Source organism: Lactuca saligna, chromosome 1 (genome assembly GCF_052625555.1).
Source record: "Lactuca saligna cultivar CGN05327 chromosome 1, ASM5262555v1, whole genome shotgun sequence".
Taxonomy (NCBI): Eukaryota; Viridiplantae; Streptophyta; class Magnoliopsida; order Asterales; family Asteraceae; genus Lactuca; species Lactuca saligna.
In genome coordinates this window covers 92774786-92786505 of record NC_136417.1, presented here as the reverse complement: position 1 = coordinate 92786505, position 11720 = coordinate 92774786, and the positions used below count along the sequence as shown (strand labels likewise).

The 11720-nt window shown below is 34.1% G+C and overlaps 1 long non-coding RNA gene across 18 annotated transcripts; it reads left to right on the top strand.

Annotated features, from left to right (window-relative positions):
• Positions 1–227: 227 nt before the first annotated feature.
• On the top strand, positions 228–3487 carry LOC145041631 (uncharacterized). Of its 18 annotated transcripts, none has more exons than XR_013680324.1 (9): positions 230–507; positions 595–696; positions 784–947; positions 1088–1345; positions 1448–1523; positions 1624–1698; positions 1794–1847; positions 1978–2088; positions 3040–3487. It is a non-coding gene; the product is annotated as an uncharacterized LOC145041631 (long non-coding RNA). The 18 variants fall into 18 exon arrangements; XR_013680314.1 differs by lacking the exon at positions 3040–3487 and adding an exon at positions 2680–2771; XR_013680312.1 differs by lacking the exon at positions 3040–3487 and having other exon boundaries at positions 231–507; positions 1978–2180.
• The last annotated feature ends 8233 nt before the right edge of the window (positions 3488–11720 follow it).

The following is an 11720-nucleotide window of genomic DNA, read 5'->3' as shown; positions in this document are numbered from 1 at the left end:
ATCTCACTATTTCTATAAATAGATTTAATATAATAATAATATTTTTTAAGACGTTCAAATGATTAAGCTAATAATACAAGTAGTCATCAATAAAATAATAATATTTTTTAAATCGTACAAAACATAAAGAATGAAATACAATTAACCAATGCATATATACTTCTTTTCTATCACAAGTTTGACCGGTTCTTTAGTCGCTGATGATGAGTTGTGAAGAAGCCTAAGATCCCGGCAAAAATCTTCAGTTTTTGGCCCACCTTCCCCTATATCTGTTCTTCTTCTCCTTCGTTGAAAATATCCCTTTTCTCTTTCTACTAAACGATTTTTCTTTATCTCTCAGTAAAAAAACCTAAGACCACTCACTACACCTCCGTTTACACCTGCCACCACCAAACCAGCAACGTACAAACGGACCCCTCAGTTACATCGTGCGCACCACCACCGTGTGATTGCACCACCACATCAACTAAGCAGAAACCAACATCGCACCACCAGATAAGTGAATAGGTAACTCTAATTTAATCTCATTCCTTGCTTTCTTCTCCCCTGTCTCTCCGACTTTAAAAACCTTCAAACAAAAACCCTTATATGTAGAGATCATCCCTACCTTGGAGGCCACAAAGACGAAGAGCAATAAATATTGTGAAAAGTAATGCTCAAAATCTTATCAAGGTCGAAAGGAATCAAAAGGTGTAGGTAACTCTAATTTAATCTCATTCCTTGCTTTCTTCTGCCATGTCTCTCTGACTTTAAAAACCTTCAAACAAAAACCCTTATATGTAGAGATCATCCCTACCTCGGAGGCCACAAAGACAAAGAGCAACAAATATTGTGAAAAGTAATGCCCAAAATCTTATCAAGGTCGAAAGGAATCAAAAGGTGCGTTTAACATAAAGGTATTTTGAACCAAAACACCAAACTCTGAAATCATCGACTCACTTCTCGGGGTTAGTAAGCTTAACCCTAACCCTAATTGTTTTGGTTTCTCAAATTGTCGTTTTAAGTTTAAAATCTCAAGTTTTAAATTGGATTTCATTCTCTTTCCGAGACTAATTAGATAATAATGGGGGTTTAATGTTTTATTCAGGTGGTTTTGTGGAAATCAAGCATTAAGAAGTAATTTTTTGATTGGGATTAACAAACTGCTCAGGGAATGTTTTGGTTGGGATTACAAACTGCTAAGGATCTTACGAATATTAATTTGATCATCAAAAAGTTGTAGATGTGATAAGAGAGAAGATAGGATTAGTTTCATGTGTGTTTCTTGATTATCCACCTAACATTTGGGGTGATTGAATCAGAGAAGGGATTAGATGGTTTATTTCGTTGGAATGAAAAAAAGCATGTATGTTTTGTCCAATGGAATGGAATGGACCAATCATGATTCCTTCCATTACTTTTCTTATTTGCGATTCAATTTTTTTTTGACTTTTTCCTTGGTTTTTAGATGAGCACCAAGTGTTCGATGAAATTCCCGAGCGGGGATATTTATTATTTAGGTAGTATTGGGAACTTAATCTCAGGTATGTTGTTAATCTATGTAATTTAACTTAAAAACTTTTGGTTTTAACAACATTACTTGCATATTAAATATTATTTAACTTCCCCAATGTCCAACCACAGGTGATGAAAAAAGAGTGAAGTTTGCCACGGAGATCATGAAAGGATGGGGTTCTGGTGACTTTTTTTTATCTTGTGGTTTAGTTTTTATTTCGATTTTATTTTCTTCCTAATTCTTAATTTTGATTTACCTGTGGTTTTTTATTCTGAGTAATGGTTGTTGTTGGTTTCAGATTTTGTTACGTGGTTATTAATGAAAAGTCTTAATTATTTGGAAAGGAAAAAAGGTTGCAATAGTCTTCACATATTTGAGGGACATATAGATTTTTTACATCTTTTTGTTCTCACAAGAATTCTACTTTCATCTATAGGTAAAGAAGTTAAAAGTATTTTGCTAATTGAATTATTTGTTTGCAGAGAAGACAAGTGATAAACAAATGATTTTGCAAAAGGCTTTATAGATCCCATGGATTTGTTCATTACCACATGTAATCTTGATTTTTGCCTCCACGAGTAATGTTATTTTAGGTAATTAACATTTCATCATGCACTTATCATGTTTCAGGGCTTCGCAATGTACATTGTACTTTTGATTTTTAAAAATTTAGCATATTATAGCATTGTACTTTGAAAACCTACCCAATCATAGTAATGATATTTAAATATAAAGCGCATTTCTTTTTGTTAATATGAAAAAGTTTTGAAGTAAAATGCTATAATTGTATAAAATGTTCAAGTACTTTCTGTGGCCGTTTTTGTGCTTATATAATGTTGTGTGTGCACATTGCTCCAATAACAAGTGTGAGGTGACAAGCCGACAACTGTACTTAGGATACTTATAGTTGCATCATATTATTATTTCATGTCAAGTATTAATTAGTTTTTTTAGCTCTTCTTTTCCTATAAGTGTGTGGTTGGTTAAAGAAAAAATATGCAGGTGCTATGACAGAGATAATTTATTGCTTTATGTAAAAATGTTTTTTTGTTCTTCCTGTTTGTAACTAGAATTTTATTTAAATGTTTTTGGTTTTTGAGTTTTTTTTGTCATTGTTGTGGGTTTTTTTTTCATATTCTGATGCATTGTATTTGGCTGACTCATGATTACTGTTTCATTATTAGGTCCTTAATGTCACCATCATCAAATTTTGCAGTTGAGAAACTAATGATGATCATGACTATTTATTAAAAGCCCCCCCCCCCCCCCCCCCCCCCCCCCCCCCCACCCCCACCACCACTTGATTGGACCAACATCTCAACATAATTCCATTATTGTCTTCACGGTTCTACTTTAAATTCAGAGAATAAGGATCATTTCCCTGTCTCATGCGAGCAACACTACCATGTAGTCTATGTAACTGCTTGCCATGTTTTTTTGTGATTCCTATGGCTGGGGTAAATGATGAAAATGGTAATTTTTATGTGCTTCCTTTGATAGTCTGTTAACTAATTCTTGGTGCTTCTTCATTTTTCTCCAAATAGGCACTAAAGTTGGAGGTTGCAAGTCAAAAAGGAAGAAAAATTAAAAATAGATGTGGTTTGTTTAGATAACCTTATACCTTTTATTCATACCCATCTTTTTTACTCGTATGACTTGAGAATTAGGGAAAATTGCATTTTCAAAAATTATAAAAAGAAAAGGAGTGATGTTGGTATACTAATAACACCAAGTGCAAATGAAAGGAAAGAGTAAAATGGTCTTTATTTGATCAATATTAAAACAAAATGCAATGGGAGTAAAGGGCAAAATGGCAAAATGTTCTTTGTAGCTCATCGTGTACTTGGAGGTTGATATGGTAATAACTGATTTTTGTATCCATTCTTTCTAATTATCATTATGTTGTATCCTTTGGTTAGAGATATCGACTCTTTTATGTTTATAGATTAGATGTTTTCTGGGTTTATGTTTTATACATTATTTTTTTAGCTTTGTTTGATTTTAGTCTCTTTATGTTTATTCTTACTTAAAAAAAAAGATTAGAATGTCTTTTAAGCCTTGATCTAATCACGAATGAATCATGCATTTGAACTCCTTACTATTTAAGATTATACATATCTTAAAAGTGGTTTTATTTTATTATTATTTGATGGTTATGGTTATATTAAAGCTTTCAAATTTCAAACAATAAGTTTAGATGTGGGTTTTTATGAGATACTGTTTAAATCAACAAACTTTAAGCACATCAATGGGTTAGTGTTCAAATGGGATATTATTTTAAATAAATGAGTCACAAAATCGAAAACTTTAATTAAATATAAATGGATCCAAAATATGAATAGTTTATATAAGTGAAATAGTTTCTCACATAAAAGAAGAATATTTCTGTTTCCTTGTGCATCGCATACTTTTACTAAATATGGAAACTAATTTTCGAAAGAAACTAATCGTCAAAAGGTAACTATTCGTTTCAACCCTTAGTCCAAAACCATAAACCACTTATATTCCGTTCCACTATGCGGTTTCGAGCAAAAGAAAGAAAATTGACGTTGGACTCGCAAACCTAAGCGAGAATGGATTTGCAAGCCGATGCATGGGTTGTACGTATGAATACGACATGTCTTGACATTAACTATTCGTCGAAAGGAATTCATTTTCGAAAATAACATTTTCACCGCTGCTTCTTTACGCTTTGCGTGTGAACACACCTACTAGAAACGTACTTTGAAATACAGCATGGATTCATTGGTTACAATGTTTAGTTTGAAATAACAACTCAAATTCAAAATGCCATACAATTATTTATATTTAAATGGTGATTAGTATTTATAATGTATTTTATGTTCTTTGGAATCAAATATGTTATCATGAAACATAAATGATCTATTTTCGAAATAATGGATTCAACATATGAAAACATCTATCCAACATACTAAAAAAAAGCAACAAATATATTAAAGAATACATTGTTCGCAAAAAAATGTTCAATTGAGACTCATGCGTAGTGATATTTGACAATACATTTTGTCTTATTTTTAATATCACATGTTTCTTAAATCAGACTAATCGTTGAATTGAAATGAATCATTATCTACTGAAAAGAAATTAATTGTCGAAACAAACTATCCGCCGTCCGCCGCTTTGCACGGGTAAACGGCTAGTATATATATATATATATATATATATATATATATATATATATATATATATATATATATATATATATATATATATATATATATATATATTGAGACCATTCTAATTTTGTAAGACCGTGAGACCGAATGTAAAAATAATTCTAAAATGCAAAATAAATGGAAAAATTCAAAAAATTCTTTTTTTAAATATTATTTTCGGAACTTGAATTAACTAAAAAAAATAAAAATAAAAAAATAAAATAAAAAAATCTCGTTTTTTTTTAAAATACGTGAAATATTCTAATAGAATATTACACTATACATGTTCTAAAAAATAATTTTAAAATGCAAAATAAATGGAAAAATCTAGAAATTCTTTTTTTTTTAAATATTATTTTCGGAACTTGAATTAACTAAAAATAATAAAAAAAATCTCGTTTTTTTTTTAAATACATGAAATATTGTAATAGAATATTATACTGTACATGTTCTAATCATTCATTTTCCATATAACTCTTCCCTATATATATATATATATATATATATATATGGTGAGGTCTATAGAGAACCATAATCAACAACGAACCAAAGAACCAATCGTAAGCGTTCGAAATCATAATGATCAACGGTTCAGGAAATAGATGTACACTTTTATATTAGACGCACAGACACCGAATTATACCAAAAAATCCACCTCCTTACCAAAGAACCACCTCTTCTTTTCATTTAAAATTTTTTTAGGACACAGTTTTTATCAACAAAAATCGAATATACCATTGTTCTCGATTTTTCGTCTTCTTTGCATACAGATCCATATTGATATACAAAAAAACGAACCTTTTTTTCCAAAAAAACCCTCTTCATTTTGTTAGTTTTTTCAATATATAAGTTTATTTTTATAAAATACCAAAAACATTAACTTTTTGTACTCTATTAATAAACAACAACAACAACAACAAAAAAAAAAAATAAAAAAAAAAAATAAAAAAAAATAAAAACTCGAATACTGTAGACTCAAAAATAGATGAAGTGGATTTTTTTCGAAAAAAAAAATCTTTTTTATATATCATAATAGATCTCTTTGGAAATAGGACGAAAAATCGTGAACAACGGTATACTCGAATATTTTTTTCGATATAAAGATGGCCTAAAAAAATTTTAAACGAAAAAAAAAAAAAAATGAGTTTGTTATAATATGGTGCATGTGCATCTATTGTAAAAATCTACAACCCTTCATTATGTCATTGATCGTTTTAAATTTCGACGTTTTGTATTTGTTCGTTGGTTCTTAATTAATAATGGTTTTTTTATTGTACTTTTCAATATATATATATATATATATATATATATATATATATATATATATATATATATATATATATATATATATATATAGAGAGAGAGAGAGAGAGAGAGAGAGAGAGAGAGAGAGAGAGAGAGAGAGAGAGAGAGAGAGAGAGAGAGAGAGAGAGAGAGAGAGAGAGAGAGAGAGAGAGAGAGAGAGAGAGAGAGAGAGAGTTAAATTAGAAAGATTATCAATTTAATAACATGATAGCGAAAGTTTAACATTTAGTTTTTACAAGCTGACAATTTTATAAATAACTAAAAGTTTGGATACAAACATTAAACTTTATAAAATTACGAGGGCGGTAAAAATATTAGATAGGTGCTACAATTGTGTGCGTACCGTTGTGTATCATTTTAATAATAATTGAGGTTTTTTCTTCTGTTGTACACAAAATATGCATATTCAAATGTTTTCGAAGTATTATTGAATGTTTTTTCGACCGATATGAGTCGATTTTCATGGTATTTGAGGTTTTTTGTGTTGTCCTTCACAAAATCTACCTATGCAAAGTTTTCTTGAACGTTTTTTTTGGCTTGATATCTCTCGTTTTTCATGATTATAGAGTTTTTATATATTTATTTTCATATATGAAATATGCATATTCAAAAGATTTTTTGAGCTATTATTTAACTTTTTTGCTCAATATCACTTGATTTTCATGATTACTGTTTTTTTTTATTGTTATACGCGAACAATAAATATTCAATTATATTTTTTGAACAAAAGCGGTTGTATTTAGGATCGAACAAGTTCTTCGATGTTTTCTATTCAGTATCACTCTATTAAAAGATGTTCAAAAAAATATTCCAGAAAGAAAATAATTGATAAAGATAATAAAATCTCATATATATATATATATATATATATATATATATATATATATATATATATATATTATATATATATATATATATATATATATATATATATATATATTGTTTTGATTTCAATTTTGTCAGTTTTTTGTTTTCGGTTATTTTTGATCAACATAAAATTACATATATATTATAAATGAAGTGGTTGTTATCAACCAAGTGGATATTTCCACCAAGCCATTTACTACTCCTAGATAATATACGACTTCCAAGTCTTTTAAAATTCGTATAATATAATTCGTATAATATAAAACGACTTTCATGTTATTAAAAATCAAAAACAATACAAAAGGAAAACAAAATCATATATATTATTAATCAAATGGTTGTTATAAACCAATCGGGTATTTCCCCCGCAAGTCTTTTAATACTCTGATAATGCACGAGGACTTCCAAATCATTAAATATTCAAAATAATACAAAAGTTCACACAAAAAATAACCGACATATCTAAACAATTTTTTCGAGATTTTCTTTTTTAAAACGAATTCAATTCTATACAACCAACTATAAGCCACTTTCGTAGAAAAATACGAGTTCGTAAAACATCTTAACATATATATATATATATATATATATATATATATATATATATATATATATATATATATATATATATATATATATATATATATATATATATATGAGAAAACTGAATATACCCTTAAATGTATATAAATTTAGGTACCACACCCATCATAATAAGTTGTTTTGTTTGATATATATTCATTATAATGTTACTAAACTTCGATCCCTAACTTGATTTATTTTTAAGATTTTCAAATTTTCACTATTATATTCCTCTTACATCGAATCTTTTTGCCGAACACCTACTAGGCTATATATATTATAGTTGAAAATGAAAATTATGTAAGAAGAAGATCAATATGAAATTTATAAAACTTTAGAAGTAAATTTGTAAAACCGAAAATTTCAAAACAATTTTTCATTTAAAAATAATCGTTTAATTCTTAAAAACACTTCGCTTAAAATCTCATTCATAATCGAATTACAAAACATAACTCCATTTTCACTTGCATAATAAACCAGGATCCTCCAAACATGACTCTTTCTCTGGTGTGTACAATCGAGCCAGTGTCGTCCCGTGATCCTGAGAGAAACCTGAAACACATAACACAAAACACTGTAAACACGAAGCTTAGTGAGTTCCCCAAAATACCACACATACACATATTAGCCACTTGAGGCTATAACTCTGTGGGTCCGTGGACCCTACTCTATGAACCCTCTGGTTCTAACTCTGTGAACCTTCTGGTTCTAACTCTGGGAACCTTCCGGTTCTAACTCTGTAAACATGCACAACATAAATCACATAGAAATAATGCAGTACAACACATAGCATACAAATACTCTGTCACATAACTCTGGTTACCTACTCAAGGTAAAGTATAGTGAGAAGACTCACCTCGCGTATCTCGATAACTCGCAAATCCCGGAAATCACTCGCGCTCGATCCTCCGAGCTATAATCCTCCTATAACACAATATATCTCTAATTAACACTTTCACAACTAAGGTTGACTACCCCTATCAAGTCAACACTTGTCAACTCTGGTCAATCGTCAAATTTGACCCGACTCGGCGAGTGCACTAGAGCGACTCGTTGAGTCTATACGTGTTCACTGACTCCCTAGGATCCTCTCTTGACACGTCGAGTACTTCCCTGACTCGACGAGTTCCACTTGGCATGAATCGCTGGGCTACCATGACTCAACTCGCCGAGTCTCAAGAACAACTCGGCGAGTTCCAGCTTGACTCAGTCCACCTGTCAACCCTCTCTGACTCTCCCTGACTCACTGAGTCAACCCTTAACTCGGTAAGACCACTCACTGAGTGGTTATGGACAATCTTCATGCTACTCGCTGAGTCTGTTCTTCGGACTCGGCGAGTCTAAGCCATGCATGAACTCAAACTCACTCCTGAGGCCAGATCCGTTCCAGTAACTCATAGATCCAGTCCTTCCAAGCACATTTATCACGTAAAGTTACAATCTTGGTGCTCATGCAAAGGTCCAAAGGCCTTATTTGATGATATGGTCTCTAGAATGCTATTCTAAGCTCATGGCCTCCATTAACACTAATAAAGCTTGAGGGTAAAGAGTCTCTGGACCTCTTTGGGTCCAGATCTAAAGCATCAACACAAAAAGAGGCCAATTACGCCATGAATCATTCCACAAAGAAGCGCTAACTCTAAGATTTACACCAAGGGCTGAGAAAGGAACGAATGGTTACCTCAAATGAAGTCTCTGGACTCAGGAATAACTGGATTAGCACCTCCTTTGGTCTCCTCTTGCCTTGATCCTCTTCTATATGCAAAATCACCCACAAATAATCAAGGATCTTCCTCTTTTCTCTCACAAAACGCTCAAGGACTCTTTTAGGGTTCTCTCTAGGGTTGGTGGCCGCAAATGACGGCCATAAGCCCCTTTAAATAGGTCTCATACCCTGAAATTTAGGGTTTCATTAAACAGCGTGGACTCGCCGAGTCCACCTTTTGGACTCGCCGAGTCCGGACGCGAACCCTTTCGCAAACCGCGATCATACTCGGCGAGTTTGAGCTCCAACTCGCCGAGTCTCCTCACAAAACACCAAAATTAAGAAGAATAAATAATACCTGGGAATCTAGGCTGTTACAATTCTCCATCACTAGAACTAGACTTCGCCCTCGAAGTCTCGCTCTGCAAATAACTTCGAATGCTGCTCACGCATCTCAAGCTCCGGCTCCCAAGTCATCTCGGACCCCTTACGATGCCGCCACTGAACCAAAACCAAGGGTATCTCCTTGTTTCTCAGAACCTTGATTTTCCGATCTCTGATTGCCACTGGTCTCTCAGCATAATTCAGGCTCGCATCCACCTGAATATCTGTAACACCGTGAATTTTCAAAATAATTTTTCACAAATATAAAAACATTTCTCATTTAATTTCATAAAACATTAAGTTTAAAATTTCAATTCGTATCATACAAATCCCAAGATCACATAAATATATCAAAAGTCCCCTGCGTGTGTACAGATCAGGCCGGCGCCTTCCCACGGTCATCGCTAGTACCTGAAACAACAACACTAACACTGTAAGCACGAAGTCTATGAGTTCCCCAAAATACCACACATAAAACACATATTAGCCACTCTAGGCTATACTCTATGGGTCCGTGCACCCAAACTCTGTGAACCCTTAGGTTCTAACTCTAGGAACCTTCTGGTTCCAACTCTGGAAACATGCACAACATAAATCACATAGAAATAATGCAGTTAAACATATAGCATACATAACATACAAATACTCTGTCACATATCTCTGGTTACCTACTCAAGCTAAAGTATAGTGAGAAGACTCACCTCGCGTATCTCGGTATCTCACGAATCCTGGAAATCCCTCGTGCTCGATCCTCCGAGCTCTAATCCAACTATAACATCATATGTCTCTAATTAACACTTTTTATCTCTAAGGTTGACTATCCCTAAGAATTCAACACAGGTCAACTCTAGTCAACGGTCAACTTTGACCGGACTCGGCGAGTGCACTAGGGCGACTCGGTGAGTCTAGACGTTTTCACCAACTCTCTAGGATTCCCTTATTACACGTCGAGTACTCCCCCTGACTCGACAAGTTCCACCTGGAAGAATCGCAGGGCCACCCCGACTCAACTCGCCGAGTCTCAACAACATCTCGGCGAGTCCCAGTTCAACTCAGTCCCCTGATAACCCTCTCTAACTCACCCTGACTCACTGAGTCAACCCATGACTCGACTGGACCACTCACTGAGCGAACTCAAGGAAATCTTCAAGCTATTCGCCGAGTCTGTTCGTCTGACTCGGCCAGTCCATGCCATGCAACCACTCCAACTTGTTTCTAAGGTCAGATCTGCCCCAGCAATTCATAGATCTGGCCTTCCTAGACTGATTCATCACGTAAAGCCCCTAACTTGGTGTCCATAACACACCCCATGGCTCATAAATAGCATTTTGACCTAAGGCATAAGGATTCCAATCCAAAACCTCCATTGATTCCCAAAAAGCTTGGGCAAAGGGACACTCTGGACCTCCAAAGGTCTAGATCTATGGTCTAAATCGCTTAAGGGACCAAGGGAGCACTAGATCTAGCCACAAAAGGGTTCAATAAGCCCTAAATCAATGTAAACATCAACATAGAAGAGGATAGCTCGAAGTTATTACCACAATAGTGATGCTCTGGACTCCAAACCCTCAGAAAATGGCTCCTCTTGCTTTCCCTTTAGCTGATTCTCCCTTTCCTTGCAAAATGACACCTCCAAGATCAATAGTGGCCTCCTACTTTGCTCCAAACGCTCACATTCGATTAGGGTTTCACTCAAGGGACTGGTGAGCACAAATGACGGCCATAAGGCCCTTTAAATAGGTCCCTAACCCGAGAAATTAGGGTTTCATTAAACAGCGCGGACTCGCCGAGTCCAGGCGCGAACCCGCGACCAGATCCGCGATCCGACTCGGCGAGTCTGAGCTCCAACTCGCCGAGTCCCCTCTCAAAACACCAAAATCATAAACATAAAAGATACCTGGAAATCCGGGCTGTTACAACTCTCCTCCACTAGAACTAGACTTCGCCCTCGAAGTCTCGCTCTGAAAATAGCTCCGGATGTTGCTCCCGCATCTCACGCTCCGGCTCCCAGGTCATCTCCGATCCCTTCCGGTGTTTCCACTGAACCAACACCAGAGGTACCTCCTTGTTCCTCAGAACCTTGATCTTCCAATCTCTGATGGCCACTGGTCTCTCGGCATAATTCAGGATCGCATCCACCTGAATATCCTCTAATGGAACCACTGCCGACTCATCGGCTATACACTTCCTCAATTGCGACACATGA